The sequence below is a fragment of the Lissotriton vulgaris genome, chromosome 12, assembly GCF_964263255.1.
Source record: "Lissotriton vulgaris chromosome 12, aLisVul1.2, whole genome shotgun sequence".
NCBI lineage: Eukaryota > Metazoa > Chordata > Amphibia > Caudata > Salamandridae > Lissotriton > Lissotriton vulgaris.
The window spans coordinates 315,012,319-315,032,037 of record NC_141700.1 but is presented as its reverse complement, the minus strand read 5'-3'; positions in this window follow the sequence as shown (position 1 = coordinate 315,032,037).

Here is a 19,719-nt window from a genome sequence, read left to right as displayed (position 1 = left end):
ATCTGGCTAAACTGTGAGTGATATTGAAACCATGGGCGTAGGAACCCATAATTCTAGATGAGGAATGCATAGGTTCAATTAATGTGAAAGAAAATGGTGGTAATCTAAAACAATTGTTAGAGAATTTCAAGGATGTTTTCAAAAATGAAATAGGTTGTGTCAAAGGTTTTAAACATAAAATAAAACTAAAAGAAGGAGCGATACCTGTGAAACATAAGTTGAGATCAGTACCACTGACTGTAAAGCATGAATTAACAAATGTTCTAGACAAATTGTGTAATGAAGGGGTCATTGAGGCAACAGATGCATCAGAGTGGGTATCGGCAATTGTAGTCTCTAAGAAAAATAAATCTGTTGAAATTAGATTATGCATTGGCCTCACTTAATCAAAACATTTTGGTTAATTGCCACCCACTCCCTAGGATCCAGGAAATACTAACGTCTATTGCAGGTTCCAAATACTTTTTAGGGCTCGGCCTACGTCCCACGAAGTGGGCGCGGCTTAAGAGTCCTTTTCTGAGGGCTTCGAAAATTGTACATACCGAATTCCAGAAAGCTCGTGATTTTTGCTGGTTTTTGTTGCCAGCTGCATGGCAATTGGCCCTCGCATGCGTGTGTTTTTACAAGAGAGCACGCAATAGGCCATAGGCGTTAGAGTTGCTCCGCCTAGTGCATATTCTATGCGGACACGCGCAGCCGAAGGGCATATTTCTTCAATTACCAGCTGTCAGGGCACGCCGTAATAGAAGACAGATGTTGGGCGCGCGGGCACCCACTCTCCAGTTTGTTTTATTTCAGCTGTGTGTGTGCGCATGCTGGCTCCCGGCCAAATCTTGTTGTAATAGCGATCACTTTCAGTGCAGCACCAGCACATGGATCTGTCATGCGGTTTCGAGAACAAGCTCTCTCGTCTTCTGCTAGACAAGTCCCTGTATTTTAGCACAATATTTTGTTCATTACTTGAATTACATCACATCAGTTCCACTTGCTTAACTCGTTACCCTGGCCGTAGTTGTTTCATAGAACCGGCCCGTTTGGACTTTACGCAGACTCGGATATGTAAAAGTGTAAGGCACACGGCCAATAATTCCTCACTACCTCCCTCTCTGCCTCTGAGGCCTCCGGATCAGAGTTTTATGGCCTGTCAAGGCACAAGAGCTCAGCTGGCAGCCCTGCAGGCTCCCGAAAGGAAGTCAGTTACTTCACAAGTGTCAGTGCACGCTTCTGGTGCTGAAGAGACAGGGCTGGGCCTTCGAGTGTTTCACAGGAGACTGCTGCGCTGGCAGGAGAAATGTGAGCGCACATGGTGACGAGACGGAGGCTGTAGGGGTTTAAAAGGAGGTGGCAGTGTCTTTTGCACGTCAGGCGGAAACGGCAGGGGTTAGACCAGAGAGAAGCAGGAGAAAGTCAATACAGGAACTGCAAGAACGTGGGACCGACACCTACCGCAGGCGAGAGACTGCTAGAGCGTGATCGAATCGGAGACACTGCAGAGAGGCCGCTGGGCACAAGAGACCGGGGTATTGCGAACAGCCAAAGAGACGACTACTGTCAAAAACTGGAAGATAGCTGAACAGGAGTAACTTCAAAGCGGCAGACAGCAGGGGAGGTGTCTCTTACCACACATAACAGAAGCAAAAGACCACAATACGACCTCCCTACAAGAGAGTGCAGTTCTGCACGTGCGAGAGGAAGTGCTCTTTTCACAAGAGGGAGAGAGCGCTTCACAACTCATTCACACGAGAGCGCAGAACCGAAAACATCAGAGTAACTCTCTTTTTTTCACAATCAGCAGAGACTGCTAGAGCACCGTGGCACACATTCATTCACAAGACGCTGCAGAGCTTCAGACACCATGGTCTTTTGCAGAATCAAAAGAGACTGCTAGGACACCGTTGACCCTTTCTTAAGAGACTGCAGAGCTTCAGGTGCCATAGGAACTGTCTTTTACACAATCAGCAGAGACTGGCAGGACACGATTTACCTCATTCTCCAGAGGCTGCAGAGCTTCAGACACCATGGTCTTTTGCACAATCAAAAGAGACTGCCATTGCACAAGTTAACCCATTCTCTAGAGACTGCAGAGCTTTAGACGCATAGGAAGTGTATTTTACACAATCAGAAGAGACTGCTAGGGCACCTGTTACTCCATTCTCCAGAGACTGCAGAGTTTCAGACACCATGGTCTTATGCACAATCACAAAAGACTGCTATTGCACAAGTTAACCCATTCTCCAGAGACTGCAGAGCTTCAGATAGTATAGGAAGTGTATTTTACACAATCAGAAAAGACTTCTTCGGCACTATGTAACCCCTTCTTAAGAAACTGATAAGTTCAGACACCACCGGGACTGTGTTTAACACAATCCGCAGACACTGCCAGGGCACCATTTTACACACTCATCCACAAGACCCAGCAGAGCTTCACTGACCAAAGCAACTGTCCTTTCCCACAAGAAGCACAGACTGCTGGGAAACTCACGCATTCACAAGACACGCCGGAGCTTCAAACACCAAAATATCCAGCCCTTTACTGGCGTAGCAGAGACTGCTAGCTGCACCTCACCATTGCCAGAGAGACTGCAGCGCCTGGAGCTCAGCGCCTCTAATAGTGGGCGTCGGGGAAGCCGGTTCACACTTGACTGAGAGAGACTTTTCACAAGATCTGCGGGTTACTGGGCTCCCTCAGAGAGTTTTCACACAATACTGGAGAGCTGTCACTACACCATGTGCGGGAACGGTCAGTGGTATTAAAGCCAACGCCCACCCCTTTCACAAGAAATCACAGAGCTGCACTTATTTTCACAAGCAAGGGCACAACGATAAAAGTGTTGTTAAAATGCTGAAACACAGGTGGGATTGAACTTTGCTTTTATGGGGAAGGGGATGCGGGGCTATTGGTGAATATCTGCACCAGGGAAGGGCAAAGGTGCAAAAAGCGAGTCCGTTCTTGATTTCATTAGAGAAAACAGTCGCCAAAGGGGAGAAGCCTTATATGTGTTGTTAGAGGCAAAAAGGCGCTCAACTCATGGAAGGAAGCTTTAATTTGTGAGTCCCCTGAGAACTTTGGGGAAATTCCACACATCTCCAGACACTGCTCCAGCACTGAATCATCTCCCCAGGTGCGTACCTTTACAATGCAAATACATTTATTTTGGTGATGGCATTATGATTTACAGGAAAATTACTTGTTTGTATGTAGCGCCAAATCTTTCCGGTTTCTAAGCACCCCGATTGGCCAGATTCCATATACTGTGCCTGGTGTTACAACCCATCAAATGCACTGTAGCGCTGTATTTGCTGATTGTGTAATAGTACGCTGATTTTCTACCAGTCAATAGGTCTGAACTGCATTTTCATGTATACGCAAGATCTTCTGGATTTTTCCCATGCAGAGCAAGTGCAGAGCGAGTGCAGAGTGTGAGTGCAGAGTGTGAGTGCAGAGTGTGAGTGCAGAGTGAGTGTGAGTGCAGAGTGAGTGTGAGTGCAGAGTGAGTATGAGTGCAGAGTGAGTGCAAGTGCAGAGTGTGAGGGCAGAGTGAGTGCAGAGTGTGAGTGCAGAGTGTGAGTGCAGTGAGAGTGAGTGCAGAGTGATAGCAGAGTGAGTGTGAGTGCAGAGTGCAGAGTGAGTGTCAGTGCAGGGTGAGTGTGAGTGCAGAGTGAGTGCAGAGTGAGTGTGAGTGCAGAGTGAGTGTGAGTGCAGAGTGAGTGTGAGTGCAGAGTGAGTGTGAGTGCAGAGTGAGTGCAGAGTGTGAGTGCAGAGTGTGAGTGCAGAGTGTGAGTGCAGAGTGAGTGTGAGTGCAGAGTGAGTGCAGAGTGAGTGTGAATGCAGAGTGAGTGTGAGTGCAGAGCGAGTGTGAGTGCATTGTGAGTGCAGAGTGTGAGTGCAGAGTGTGAGTGCAGAGTGAGAGTGAGTGCAGAGTGAGTGTGAGTGCAGACTGAAAGTGAGTGCAGAGTGAGTATGAGTGCTGAGTGAGTGCAAGTGCAGAGTGTGAGGGCAGAGTGAGTGCAGAGTGTGAGTGCAGAGTGTGAGTGCAGTGAGAGTGAGTGCAGAGTGAGTGCACAGTGAGTGTGAGTGCAGAGTGCAGAGTGAGTGTGAGTGCAGAGTGAGTGTGAGTGCAGAGTGAGTGCAGAGTGAGTGTGAGTGCAGAGTGAGTGTGAGTGCAGAGTGAGTGCGAGTGCAGAGTGAGTGCAGAGTGTGAGTGCAGAGTGTGAGTGCAGAGTGTGAGTGCAGAGTGAGTGTGAGTGCAGAGTGAGTGCAGAGTGAGTGTGAATGCAGAGTGAGTGTGAGTGCAGAGTGAGTTTGAGTGCAGTGGGAGTGCAGAGTGTGAGTGCAGAGTGTGAGTGCAGAGTGAGTGCAGAGTGAGAGTGCAGAGTGAGTGTGAGTGCAGAGTGAGTGTGAGTGCAGAGTAAGTTTAGAGTGCAGAGTGAGTGCAGAGTGAGTGCAGATTGAGTGCAGATTGAGTGTGAATGCAGAGTGAGTGTGAGTGCTGAGTGAGTGTGAGTGCAGAGTGAGTGTGAGTGTAGAGTGAGTGTAGAGTGCAGAGTTAGTGCTGAGTGAGTGTGAGTGCGAGTGCAGAGTGGGTGTGAGTGCAGAGAGAGTGCAGAGTGAGAGTGAGTGGAGAGTGAGTGCAGAGTGAGAGTGAGTGCAGAGTGAGTGCAGAGTGAGCGCAGAGTGTGAGTGCAGAGTGTGAGTGCAGAGTGTTAGTGCAGAGTGAGTGTGAGTGCAGAGTGAGTGTGAGTGCAGAGTGAGTGTGAGTGCAGAGTGAGTATGAGTGCAGAGTGAGTGTGAGTGCAGAGTGTGAGTGCAGAGTGAGTGCAGAGTGTGAGTGCAGAGTGTGAGTGCAGAGTGTGAGTGCAGTGAGAGTGAGTGCAGAGTGAGTGCAAGTGCAGAGTGAGTGCAGAGTGTGAGTGCAGAGTGTGAGTGAAATGAAATGAAATTAAAAGGGGTTTTATTAAGCGCAACTGCTGCCCTGAGGCGTCCAGGCACTAGAGAACTAGGTTAGAACCCTCCAGTGTGATCGGCCCAGGGGTTAGCCTGATTTATTGAGTGCAGAGTGAGTGTGAGTGCAGAGTGAGTATGAGTGCAGAGTGAGTGTGAGTGCAGAGTGTGAGTGCAGAGTGTGAGTGCAGAGTGTGAGTGCAGTGAGAGTGAGTGCAGAGTGAGTACAGAGTGAATGTGAGTGTAGAGTGCAGAGTGAGTGTGAGTGCAGAGTTAGTGTGAGTGCAGAGTGAGTGCAGAATGAGTGTGAGTGCAGAGTGAGTGTGAATGCAGAGTGAGTGTGAGTTGAGAGTGAGAGTGCAGTGTGTGAGTGCAGAGTGTGAGTGCAGAGTGAGTGTGAGTGCAGAGTGAGTGCGAGTGCAGTGTGAGTGCAGAGTGGAGTGCAGAGTGTGAGTGCAGAGTCTGAGTGCAGAGTGAGAGTGCAGAGTGAGTGTGAGTGCAGAGTGAGTGTGAGTGCAGAGTGAGTGTGAGTGCAGAGTAAGTGTAGAGTGCAGAGTGAGTGCGGAGTGAGTGCAGATTGAGTGCAGATTGAGTGTGAGTGCAGAGTGAGTGCAAAGTGAGTGTGAGTGCAGAGTGAGTGTGAGTGCAGAGTGAGTGTGAGTGCATAGTGAGTGTGAGTGCAGAGTGAGTGCAGAGTGAGAGTGATTGCAGATTTAGTGTAGAGTGAGTGCAGAGTGAGTGTGAGTGCAGAGTGAGTGTGAGTGAGTGCAGAGTGAGTGCAGAGTGTGAGTCCAGTGAGTGCAGAGTGAGTGCAGAGTGAGAGTGAGTGCAGAGTGAGTGTACAGTGAGTGTAGAATGAGTGCAGAGTGAGTGAGTGCAGAGTGAGTGCAGAGTGAGTGCAGAGTGTGAGTGCAGAGTGTGAGAGCAGAGTGAGATGGAGTGTAGGGTGAGAGTGAGTGCAGAGTGAGTGCAGAGTGAGAGTGAGTGCAGAGTGAGTGCAGATTGAGTGCAGATTGAGTATGAGTGCAGAGTGAGTGTGAGTGCAGAGTGAGTGCAGAGTGAGTGTGAGTGCAAGTGCAGAGTGAGTGTGAGTGCAGAGTGAGTGCAGAGTGAGTGCAGAGTGCAGAGTGAGTGTGAGTGCAGAGTGAGTGTGAGTGAGTGTAAGTGAGTGCAGAGTGAGTGCAGAGTTTGAGTGCAGAGTGAGTGCAGAGTGAGAGTGAGTGCAGAGTGAGTTGCCTGTAATTTATCATTGCTTGTAATTTATCAGTGCCTTATTATAGCGTAGCGCTATACTTGAAGAGGCCACATAGCGTGTACTTTGATTTTGCTCTGTGCCTGTCTTAAGTCATACCGCTTCACTGCAAAGTCCGAATTGCCTTTTAATTAAATTAGTACCGGATTGTGCCGGTGCCTCTACCCACATCATAGCGATATTGCATCTTGTGCCCCAATCTTGTCCTGTTTCGCTTTTGTTTTGTTGCCATCTTGTTGTTGTGCCTCCCAGCCCGTCCCTCCACCCTGCTCCCGCCTCCCAGCTGCCCCTCACTCCCACTGATAGAAAAGGTCGGACCCGTAGCCTCCAGCACTGTGATTGTCCTGACTCGTGCAGAAACAATCGCTCCCCCACGCTCCCTGGTCTCCCTGGTCACCTGGTATCGTAACGCTCTGCTCTCACTGCTTGCATCCTATTAGTGCCTGATTGTAACGTAGCGCTCTGCTCTCATTGCCTGTAATTTATCATTGCTTGTAATTCATCAGTGCCTGATTATAGTGTAGTGCTATACTTGAAGAGGCCACATAGCGTGTACTTTGATTTTGCTCTGTGCCTGTCTTAAGTCGTACCGCTTCACTGCAAAGTCCACATTGCCTTTTAATTAAATTAGTACCTGATTGTGCCGGTGCCTCTACCCACATCATAGCGATATTGCATCTTGTGCCCCAATCTCATCCTGTTTCGCTTTTGTTTTGCTGCCATCTTGTTGTTGTGCCTCCCAGCCCATCCCTCCACCCCGCTCCCGCCTCCCAGCTGCCCCTCCCTCCCACTGATAGAAAAGGTCGGACCCGTAGCCTCCAGCGCTGTGATCGTCCTGACTCGTGCAGAAACGATCGCTCCCCCACTCTCCCTGGTCTCCCTGGTCACCTGGTATCGTAACGCTCTGCTCTCACTGCTTGCATCCTATTAGTGCCTGATTGTAATGTAGCGCTCTGCTCTCATTGCCTGTAATTTATAATTGCTTGCAATTTATCAGTGCCTGATTATAGCGTAGCGCTATACTTGAAGAGGCCACATAGCGTGTACTTTGATTTGCTCTGTGCCTGTCTTAAGTCGTACCGCTTCACTGCAAAGTCCGCATTGCCTTTTATTTAAATTAGTACCTGATTGTGCCGGTGCCTCTACCCACATCATAGCGATATTGCATCTTGTGCCCCAATCTCGTCCTGTTTCGCTTTTGTTTTGCTGCCATCTTGGTGTTGTGCCTCCCAGCCCGTCCCTCCACCCTGCTCCCTCCTCCCAGCTGCCCTTCCCTCACTCTGCCCCTCCTATCCACTTATGTCAGAACAGCGTACGCGAAGCGATCACGCTCAGTGGATGCGCCCCATACGTGCCGGAGGTGCACCAAAGGTAAGCCCGTCTACGCCCGTCCGCGCCTGGACCGCGCCCAGTGCCAGACCCCCTGGCCCCCACAAAATCCACTCCTCCCGCATAACGTACGACGCCGCAACCCTCTGCACCCTTAACCCCGGCCGACCCCCAAACTGCTACCAAGCCGCCCCAGGACACACTCATGGACCCTTCACCTGCCACTCAAGCAAGTTCGACTGCATCAAGACCCACACCAAATCCACAAACCCCAAACAGATCTCCGACACTAACCACCTGAAGTGCATCCTGCTCAACACCTGCTCGGTCCACAGACATGCCATGGACCTCTGGAACCTACTCGACACCACATTGCCGGACGTCGCCTTTCTTACAGAAACCTGGATGAAAGCCTCATCAGCACCCGACATCGCCATAGCCATCCCGGACGGCTACAAGATCATCCGAAAGGACCGCATCAACCAAACAGAAGGAGGCATCGCCATCGTCCATAAGAACACCATTCGCATCACGACCTGCTCCGACGATAACCTCGCAGCCGCCGAACACCTTCACTTTCAGATCCACACCAACCCCAAGACCACACTCAGAGGCACCCTCATCTACAGGCCACCAGGATCCCGCACACAATTCAGTGAAGACATTACTGACTTCATCAGTCCACACGCCCTCCCCTCCGAGGACTACATTCTGCTGGGAGACCTCAACTTCCACCTGGAAAAGAACAACGACAGCAACACCACCACCCTTCTGGACAACCTCGCCAATCTCGGACTCAAACAACTTGTTAACACCCCCACCCACTATGCCGGACACACGCTCGACCCAATCTTCACCTCCAGCAAGCACATCTCCTTCAATCACACCACAGCTCTCCATTGGACAGGCCACAGCTGCGTTCACTTCAACTACAATAAGAATACGGCCCACAACCAATTCCCCTCCTGCAAAATCATTGGACCCAAACCTTGCAGCCACCAACCTCACACAATGGATCACCCACAGCGCTGATGAACTAGCACCCTTGAAAAAACATCTAATCAAGCAAGGTAGCAAAAAAGCCCCCTGGTTCAATGATGACCTCAAGAAATCCAAGAAGATCTGTCACACCCTCGAGAAAGCCTGGAGAAAAAACCCAACCACTGACAATCTGACCACCTACAAGAACGCCACCCGCAAACACCACCAGCTGATCCGATCCACCAAGAAATCAGCATTCAAGGATCGAGCAAGGAACTATTCAACATCGTCAAAGAATTACCAACCCCACCGCCGGCACCAACGACATCACTCCATCCCAAGACCTCTGCGACTCCCTAGCCTCATTCTTCCACAACAAAATCGCTAACATACATAACAGCTTTGAAAACCAGTCCGGAGACCAGTCCACCCCACCCATCTCCGAACTGAAACCCCCCTCCAACAACCTTTGCGCCTGGAACCCAATCACCACTGAAGACACCATCCGCCTGATGAACTCCATCCACTCAGGATCGCCAACCGACCCATGTCCCCACCACATTTTCAACAAAGCAGACTCCATTATCGCACCCCATCTCCGAGACGTCATCAACTGCTCCCTCAACTCCGCTACCTTCCCGGAAAACTGGAAACATGCCAAACTCAGCGCCCTTCTGAAGAAACCCACAGCAGACCCCACTGAACTTAAGAACTACCGCCCCATCTCGCTCCTCCCATTCCCTGCCAAAGTCATTGAGAAAGCCGTCAACAGTCAGCTCACCGCCTTCCTCGAATCCAACAATTCCCTCGACCCTTCACAGTCCGGCTTCAGAGCCAAACACAGCACTGAGACCGCCCTCATCGCAGCAACAGACGACATTCGAACACTACTGGACAACGGAGAAACAGCTGCCCTCATCCTACTCAACCTCTCCGCAGCCTTCGATACAGTCTGTTATAGCACCCTTATACAACGCCTGAGCAACATCAGAATACAAGGAAAAGCATTGGACTGAATCATCTCGTTCCTCGCCGGAAGAACCCAGAGAGTCCGCCTCTCCCCTTTTAGATCAGAGGCCACCGAAGTCATCTGCGGCGTACCACAAGGATCATCACTCAGTCCCACCCTCTTCAACGTATACATGAGTTCCCTCGCATCCATCGCGCGCCAACACAACCTCAACATCATCTCCTATGCAGACGACACCCAGCTGATCCTCTCCCTCACCAAAGACCCAAACACCGCCAAAACCAACCTACACGAAGGGATGAAAGAAGTAGCCGAGTGGATGAAGAACAGCCGTTTAAAACTGAACTCGGACAAAACGGAAGTCCTCATCTTAGGTTCATCCCCCTCCGCCTGGAAACGCACCCATACCTACGGACCAAGCACGTAACCTGAGCTTCATCCTGGACTCCTCCCTCTCGATGACCAGACAAGTCAACGCCGTCTCTTCATCATGCTTCAACATCCTACGTATGCTCAAAAAAAAACTTCTGTTGGATCCCCATCGAAACAAGAAAGACGGTCACCCACGCACTAGCCACAAGCCGACTGGACTACAGAAACACCCTTTACGCCAGAACCACAGCCAAACTACAGAAAAAACTCCAACGCATCCAAAACGCCTCAGCCAGACTCATACCAGACATCCCCCGTCAAGCTCACATTTCCGGTCACCTGAAAGACCTCCACTGGCTACCCGTCAATAGGAGAATAACGTTCCGTCTCCTCACCCACGCACACAAAGCCCTCTATGACTTAGGACCCGAATGCCTCAACACGCGCCTGTCCTTTTACACCCCCACCCGCCAACTACGATTGTCCAATCAAGCCATCGCCGCAATTCCACGCATCCATAAATCCACCATGGGGGGAAGATCCTTCTCCTACTTAGCGGCCAAATCCTGGAATTCTCTCCCCACCCACCTTCGCCTCACAGAGAACCACCTCTCCTTCAGAAAACAACTAAAAACTTGGATATTCGACAAATAAAATACCCCCTTCCCTCAAGCGCCTTGAGACCCTCTGGGTGAGAAGTACGCTTATCAAATGTTAAACTTGAACTTGAACTTTAGAGTGAGTGCAGAGTGAGTGAGTGCAAGTGCAGAGTAAGTGCAGAGTGTGAGAGCAGAGTGAGAGGAAGTGCAGAGTGAGAGTGAGTGCAGAGTGAGTGCAGAGTGAGTGCAGATTGAGTGCAGATTGAGTGTGAGTGCAGAGTGAGTGTGAGTACAGAGTGAGTGCAGAGTGAGTTTGAGTGAAAGTGCAGAGTGAGTGTGAGTGCAGAGTGAGTGTGAGTGCAGAGTGAGTGTGAGTGAGTGTGAGTGAGTGTAGAGTGAGTGCAGAGTGTGAGTGCAGAGTGAGTGCAGAGTGTGAGTGCAGAGTGAGTGTAGAGTGAGTGCAGAGAGAGTGCAAGTGCGGAGTGAGTGCAGAGTGAGTGCGAGTGCAGAGTGTGAGTGCAGAGTGTGAGTGCAGAGTGTGAGTGCAGAGTATGAGTGAGTGCAGAGTGAGAGTGAGTACAGAGTGAGAGTGAGTGCAGAGTTAGTGCAGAGTGAGTGCAGAATGAATGCAGAGAGAGTGACTGCAGAGTGAGTGCAGAGTGAGAGTGAGTGCAGGTTGAGAGTGCGTGCAGAGTGAGTGCAGAGTGCATGCAGAGTGAGTGCAGAGTGAGAGTGAGTGCAGAGTGAGTGTGAATGCAGAGTGATTGTGAGTGCAGAGTGAGTGTGAGTGCAGAATTAGTGTGAGTGCAGAGTGAGTGAGTGCAAGTGCAGAGTGAGTGCAAAGTGAATGCAGATTGAGTGTAGAGTGAGTGTAGAGTGAGTGTAGAGTGAGTGCAGAGTGAGTGCAGAGTGAGGCAGCTAGTGCAGAGTGAGGCAGAGTGAGAGTGAGTGCAGAGTGAGTGCAGAGTGAGTGTGAGTGCAGAGTGAGAGTGAGTGCAGAGTGTTAGTGCAGAGTGTGATTCTCAGCAGTACAGGAGCACTGGTCCCAGCAGTACAGAAGCACGGAACACAGAGTACAGGAACACTGGTCCCAGAAGGATAGGAACACTGGTCGCAGCAGTACAGAATCAAGTACGTCACAGTACAGGGGCACTGGTCCCATGGTCCCAGCATTACAGGAGCACTGGTCCCAGCAGTACAGGAATATTGGTCCCAGCAGTACAGGAACACTGGTCCTAGCAGTACAGAAGCACAAAACCCACAGTACAGGAACACTGGTCCCAGCAGTACAGGAACACTGGTCCCAGCAGTACAGGAACACTGGTCCCAGCAGTACAGGAACACTGGTCCCCGCAGTACAGAAGCATGGAACCCACAGTACAGGAACACTGGTCCCAGCAGTACAGGAGCACTGGTCCTAGCAGTACAGGAACACTGGTCCCAGCAGTGCAGGAACACAGAACCCAAAGTACAGGAGCACTAGTTCCAGCAGTACAGAAGCACGGAACACACAGTACAGGAGCACTGGTTCCAGCAGTACAGAAGCACGCAGTGTGTGAGTGTGCAGGGTGAGCAGAGTGTGAGTATGCAGGGTGCGCAGAGTGTGAGTATGCAGGGTGAGCAGTGTGTGCGTATGCAGGTTAATCAGTATTTGAGTATGCAGGGTGATCAGTATGTGGGTGTCCAGGGCCAGAGGTATGTGAGTGTGCAGGCTAAGCAGTGTGTGCATATGCAGGGTGAGCAGTATGTTGATGTCCAGGGCCAGTAGTGTGTCAGTGTGCATGGTGAGCAGAGTATGCATATGCAGGGTGATCAGTATTTGATTATGTAGGGTGATCAGTATGTGAGTATGCAGGGTGATCAGTATGTGGGTGTCCAGGACAAGCAGTGTGTGGGTGTGCAGAGTGAGCAGTGTGTGAGTATGCAGGGTGAGCAGTACGTAGGTATCCAGGGCCAGCAGTGTGTGAGTGTGCAGGGTGAGCAGTGTTTCAATATGCAGGGTAATCAGTATGTGAGTATGCAGGGTAATCAGCTTTTCACCAAGCTCACACACACCACCAGCCGTCAATGCACTCTTTCACCAGGCGCACACATACACCACCAACCATCAGTGCACACTTTTACCAGGCATACACACACCACCAGCCATCAGTGCATGCTTTCACCAGGCACACACCACCACCCATCAGCCATCACTACACACATCAATTGTTAATGAATCCACAATTAACTCTTACATCAATAGCAGTATTGCAAACTTTACTTTTAAACACAATCATCTAAAGCTCAGCATGCTACCATTGCTACAATTCCAATCCAAACCACATAAATCCATTACACACTACATTCATATACTCCATAACACAAGGCAAAAAGACATTGCCATTTACAATGCCATTTCCTCTAACTCAAATAAATCCGAGACCTATCGCATTTCTAATGCTTGGTATTAATTTACTTAAGGCAGCGTATCACCAGGTGTGTTTGACTGAGGAATCCAAAAAGTTGACAACATTTGTAACTCCATCCTGTGCATTTAGGTACAGCAGAATGCCATTCGGACTAGCGTCCGCATCAAGCGTTCTTCAAAAATTAAAGGACATTCTCTTAGGCGACATCAAAGGCGTCGAAGCATTTCAAGACAACATCTTGATACATTCCAAGGATGAAAATGAACACTATGAAATTTTAAGAAAAGTGTTTAATATATTAAAGGAAAAATGAATGACCATTGCAAAAGACAAATGTATTTTTATGGACAATGAGATCGAGTATTTAGGGCATGTTCTAACATCTGAAGGAATCAAGCCTAGAAATTATCTTGTGAAAGCAATAAGAGATGCCCCTCAACCAAACGATAAAGAGAGTCTAAAGTCTTTCATGGGGCTTAGCGAGTATTATTCAAGGTGCATACCAGCTTATGCAGACAAAGTAGAACCCTTGAGAAAACTGTTACGAAAAAATGTGAGCTACCAATGGAATGATGAACAAAATGTTGCATTCGAAACCATCAAAAAAGACATAGCTGAGGTGCCTGCTCTAAAACCATTTCACCCAAGTCTAAAAAATATAATAACAGTAGATGCAAGCGCAAAAGGAATTGGTGCAGTATTCTGCCAAAAGCAAGGACAAACTGAAAACACTATTGCATTTATTTCAAGGAAGTTAAGTGACTCAGAGGTAAGTTACAGTACCATAGAACGTGAATAACATCCGCTTGCGTATGGGCTGTGGAAAAGTTGAAAACCTTCTTGTGAGGGAAGGAATTCAAAATAGTCACAGACCATAAACCATTGATATATATAATGGACGGATTGGGATGTGGAAATGGGAAGGCTAGTTCAAGACTAATAAGACTACTATCAAAACTACAAGAGTATAACTTTAAAGTACGGCACATAAAATGAGGTCAAAACAGCAGGGCAGATTGCTTGCCAAGGAAATGTTCTATATGACACAGAATGTGTGGTAGCTCATGTTGATTCCACAATCATGTGTAATGGATCTATCACAGAGGAAGAATGGTTAGATAATCAGAGGAAAGACAAGGTACAAGAAAAGGTATTTGAATATGTAACCACAAAATGGCCTTCAGTCAGGAACTTACAAGCAGAACTAAGATGTTATTAACAAATCAATGATGAACTAACTATAGAAAACATATTTCTTAAAAGGCATGACCTTTTCATACCACCTACAATGTTGAGGAAAGAATTAGTACAACTTGCACACAAAGGCCACCCGGGAAGCGCTGTCACAATAAAGATTTTAAAGGAATACTATTGGTGGCCAGGTATAAGTAGTGAGGTTAATGCTTACATGGATAAATGTGAACAATGCCTGAAAGCAGACAAACATTGAAGAGTGAGTAAAGGAGAGGTACAAATGGTCGAAATACCAAATGGACCTTGGTCAAAAATAGCAATAGACTTTGCAGGACCATTTATTGCTTTACAAAGTGATTGCAAATAATTCTTAATAGTACTATCTGATTACTATTCTAAATGGGTGCATTATGAGTTTGTACAAACTATAACTACCGAATCTGTGATACAATTTCTTAAAAAGTTTTTTGCAATTGAAGGGTAACTAAAAATTCTAGTTTCTGACAATGGGACCCAATTGGTATCAAAAGAATTGACTACATTTTTGAAAGATACAGGAATTATACAAGAGAAAACTCCATTATATAGTCCCAAAAGCAATGGGCAGGTGGAAAGGATGAACAGGTTCTTGAAAGAAGGTGTTCAGTTAGCAATTGCTTCAAATTTACAAGTAAAAGAATACTTAAGAGAAAAAGGAAGCAGCTACAACAATACTACAAATGATACTACTTTACAAACAAATTTCTATCTAATGAGGGGAAGGATATGTAACAAGAAGCTTACCCCGAAATTCAATGAATGGTGTGAGAATGACACAGTAACAGAAACAATAAATGACGATGTGAGTGAAGTAAAAGAAAAGATAAATGCCAAACAGAAGATAACTACAAAATATGCTGAAATGACAAATAAAGCAAAGGAGAAATTAATTGGAAAAGGTGATTTGGTTATTGTTAAAAAGCCGAACAAAGTTGCTAAAGAAGAGTCAGTTTTCACTCACCCGGTTTGTGTGAAGGAGGTCTCAAAGGGTGCAGTGTTCCTAGGAGGGAAAGGATCGCAAAGCAAAGATGATGTGGTAAAGTTAAAGGCTGGTCAGGAAAAAATCATAATGAAAGGAAGGGCAAGTCTAATGGAATGTTGCAATAATAGCATATCTGATTGTGAGGAAAGCGTGTCCTGTGACCAAAGTTTATATGACATGAACAAAAGCAATAATTTGTCTGCTGTAGACACAGACTATACTGTCAACAACAGTACAGGCAATACTTTCATTGAGGATATGAATGGTACCCTACACCTGGACGAGACATATGACACAGAAGGAGGTATTGAGTTGCAAAGTGTAAATCAAAAAACTACTGATGATAATACCAAACAAACTGAACCTTACAATACAGCACAGTCAAAGACCATCTATGGGAGAGAAGTTATACTTCCCAAACGTTTTGATGACTATGTTTTCTTTTGATCTAGTAATTGTTTCAAATTTTAGGGGAAAAGAAGATGTTGTATATGTACTTTATTGTTGTTCTATGTAGATGGCCTATTGTTATGGGCATACTTAGCTTTACTATGTTTTCCATTTCCACATTCAGTACACGTTACTGTATTCTCTTCCAATGTTCAGAAGTTATAAATGTGACGTCACCCCTACTGTCATCTCATTCGCCCTTGCCCTTTTGACCTGATCTGTCCGCCTTCCCCGTAGTCCCCATGGGCCTTTACCTTTCTTATTCTTTCAATAAATTACCTTTAATATACATTTATATGAGCCTTATTCTTCCGTAAAAATAGGGTTTATTTTTTTCAGAAATCCATAGGAAAGGCACAAGGACGCTCAGAAAGCGTAACGAGACACTGGTCTCTGAAAGGGGAGTGACCCCTGGTGTGCACACTGATCCACCAAAGGCAGCGGGAGAAAGAAATCTGACACTGCAGGAATGAAAGAAATCTCCTCAGAGCATACACGATATTCGAACACTGATCTCTTCTTCAGGTAGACAGTTGAAGTGCTCGGAAGAAACACTCTAGCGCGAGGAATAAGCAGGCGCTCTAGAATGCTGAATCGGATCTGCATGGTGGCCCCCATCTTTGGAGACTGAAAAGGTTGGTACAGGCAAGTTTATGCAACAGTTTTTGAAGGAACTACGTAGAATGTAAAAGCTGTAATAACAACTGAGGGTACTTAGCAAAATGGAGCATCCTCTGTCTAGATGAGTAGTTTAGAATGCAGGCAGTTGTCTTCATGAAAGCCCCATGTAGCTTCTTTGTGGCCACCCTAGTGTTGCAGCCAACAGTGCGAGTTTTCTCCAAGTGTTGTTTAATGGAGATATATATTAGCCTCAAGGATGGCTGCTCTGCAGCGCCCGTGATAGCCAGGTGATCTCCAGCCCCTGAGAAGGTGTGACTTTGGTCTTATGGCTCTGTGTACACCTGCTGTGTTGAGTTCTGTGAATGCACGGGACGGCGGCCAGGGACAGGTCGGCGGATCAGAGTTTCCTGCTGGGTACGTGGAAGGCGAGTCTTTTGTTGAGATAGGCAGGGCCGTCTTGTGGAGTGCTTTGTGTGCGTGAATCATGAGTTTGAATGTGATTCTTTTGTCGACGGGGAGCCAGTGAAGGTCTCTCAGGTGTGGGGTGAGCTGGTCCCTGCGCAGTACATCAAGGATCAGGCGTGCTGAGGCATTCTGTATTATTTGGAGTCTGTTGATGAGCTTGGACGGGGCTCCGGCGTAGAGGGCATTTCCGTAGTCAAGTCGGCTGCTGACGAGCGCATGGGTGCCGGTTTTCCATTTGTCCGTCGGGATCCATCTGTAGATATTGCGGAGCATGAGGAGGGTGTGGAAGCAGGAGGAGGAGACTGCGTTGACTTGGTTGGTCATGCTGAGCTTGGAGTCGAGGATAACTCCTAGGTTGCGTGCGTGGTTGGTTGGTGCCGGGGGCGTTCCCAGTGATGCTGGCCACCAGGAGTCATCCCACGCTGAGGGGTTGGGCCCGAGGATGAGGATCTCCATCTTGGCCGTATTCAGCTTGAGCCTGCTTGCCGCCATCCAATCAGCGACAGCCTTCATGCCCTGGTGTAGGTTGGCTTTGGCGGTGAGGGTGTCCTTGGTGAGGGAGAGGATCAGCTGGGTGTCGTCGGCGTAGGAGATTATGTTGAGGTCATGAAGTCTGGCAATGCGAGCGAGGGGGGCCATGTAGAAGTTGAACAGCGTCGGGCTGAGGGAGGATCCCTGGGGGACGCCGCAGATGGTTTCGGGGGTTCCGGAATGGAACGGGGGGAGGAGGACTCTCTGGGTCCTGTTGGTGAGTCCAGGACCTTGTCTCGGATTCCTGCATCGTGGAGGCGTATGCGTAGTGTATGGTGGCAGACTGTGTCGAAGGCGGCAGAGTGGTCCAGGAGGATGAGGGCCGCTGTCTCGCCGTTGTCAAGTAGGATTCTGATGTCGTCTGTGGCGGCGATGAGGGCGATCTAGGTACTGTGATTGCTGCGGAAGCCTGACTGGGAGGGGTCCAGGATGCTGTTGTCCTCTAGGTAGCGGGTGAGCTGGGTGTTTACGATCTTTTCCATGACTTTCGCTGGTAACAGAAGCAGGGAGATGGGCCGGAAGTTCTTGAGGTCGCTCGGGTTTGCCTTTGGTTTCTTCAGGAGGGCGTTGATCTCAGCGTGCTTCCAGCTTTCCGGGAACGTAGCTGTTTCGAAGGAGAGGTTGATGATGTTATGCTGGTAGGGTGCGATGAGGCTGTCGGCTTTGTTGGCGATGTGGTGGGGGAGAGGGTCAGACAGGGATCCTGAGTGGATGGTGCTCATGGTCTTAGTTATGTCTTTGTTGCTCACGTTGGTCCAAGTGGTCAGAGGGTCGTGGTGGGTGGGGCTTGGGGGGTTCATCGTGACGGGGTCCGTAGGGTGCGTCAGGGGTTTGAAGCTGTTGTGGATGTTGGTGATCTTGCGGTGGAAGAAGGCCACGAGGGTGTCACACAGGGCTTGCGATGGCGGGATGTCGTTGGTGCAGGAGCTAGGAGTGGAGAGTTCTTTCACAATATTGAATAGCTCTTTGATGCAGGGGGCGTTATTGTCGAGGCGGTCTTTGAATGATGCTCTTTTGGTGGTCCTGATGAGGTGGTGGTGGTTGCGGATGGTGTCTTTGTGGGCTGTGCGCTTGGCGGGATATTTAACAACAAGGGGTGGTGATGGACAGAGTTTCTGAATTAAGCAGAATACTCTCACCCAGTCAAGAGATCAGGGCTAGATCCAACACCGTTTTTTAGCTCACTGCACCATCCCAGCTCAGAACCTGGCTATATGCAAATTAGTCTGTTCCTGTCAAACCAAACTACCAAGCCAATTCTTACACTGGGAAGGAAACAAGCTTCCGGGGACCAGTTTCTGGCATTTCAGCCATCGTCGGCCCGGCTTGCTTGAATCCTGATGGTGCAATGAGCAAGGGACTCACATCTGAGTATACCCTTCCACGCTTATGGTGGACAAAATATTTAACAACAAGGGGTGGTGATGGACAGAGTTTCTGAATTAAGCAGAATACTCTCACCCAGTCAATAGATCAGGGCTAGATCCAACACCGTTTTTTAGCTCACTGCACCATCCCAGCTCAGAACCTGGCTATATGCAAATTAGTCTGTTCCTGTGCGCTTGGCGGGAGTTCTATCGTTGAGCCAGATGACCTCGAGTTTCCGGCAGGTTCGCTTGGAGGCTAGAGCCCTGGGGTTAACCAGCTGACTCTCTGACTTGTGTCTCTGTCGGTGGGTTGTTTCATAGGTGCCATGGTGTTGGTGCAGTCCTCCATCCAGAGCCTGAGGGTGCGGCCCCCTCCTCGGGGTCGGTGGGGCTGGTTGGTGGGTTGAGTGAGTGGTGAGTTTCCAGTTGCTCCTTTGTGACTTTGCCCCAGCGACGGCGGGGGATCTGTGGAGTGCAGTGGTGAGTGATGGGTTTCTGGAGGGTGAAGTGGATGCAGTGGTGGTCGGTCGAGGTGTGCTCGGCGGTGTGGCTGAAGGTGATGTGGGGGCTGGCAGTGAAGATAGCATCGAGCATGTGGCCGGCGATGTGGGTCAGGGTTGTGAGGATCTGTTTCAGTCCGAGCGTGGTGAGGTTGTCGACCAGGGTGGAGGAATTGCTGTCGTTGTTGTTTTCTAGCTGGTAGTTCAGGTCGCTGAGCTGGATGAAATCGGTGGAGGTCAGCACATGCGCGCTGATGAAGTCAGCGATGGAGTTGCAGAATTGGGGACGTGGGCCGGGTTGCATGCAAACGTTCAAGTTAAGAAGAACACTAGGGGGCCGGGGTGCCCCGCTAACGTCTTAGCATTAAAATAAATGCTGGTATGAAAAAATCAATAGTAGTTCACCTAGCCAACTACATTTGAATTTCCTAACTCGCTTAAATCATAGACATAGAGTGTACACATCCAGGGACATTCTCTGTGTGTTTGTTAGCTTTTTAATAAGTGCCGCAATCAAAGACTCAGTCATGGTCAGCTTCATTCACTTCAACCTCCCTCCTTACTCGGCAATTCTTAAACTTAGAATGCAGCCAACCAAAAATATTCTCTGTGCAACTCGCATCCCCACATACCCTAATACGTGACAACACTTTCCTTCCGGGGCGCTGTGAGAGTAACTTGAAACTCGTGCCGTTCTATCCTCTTTAAATGGTC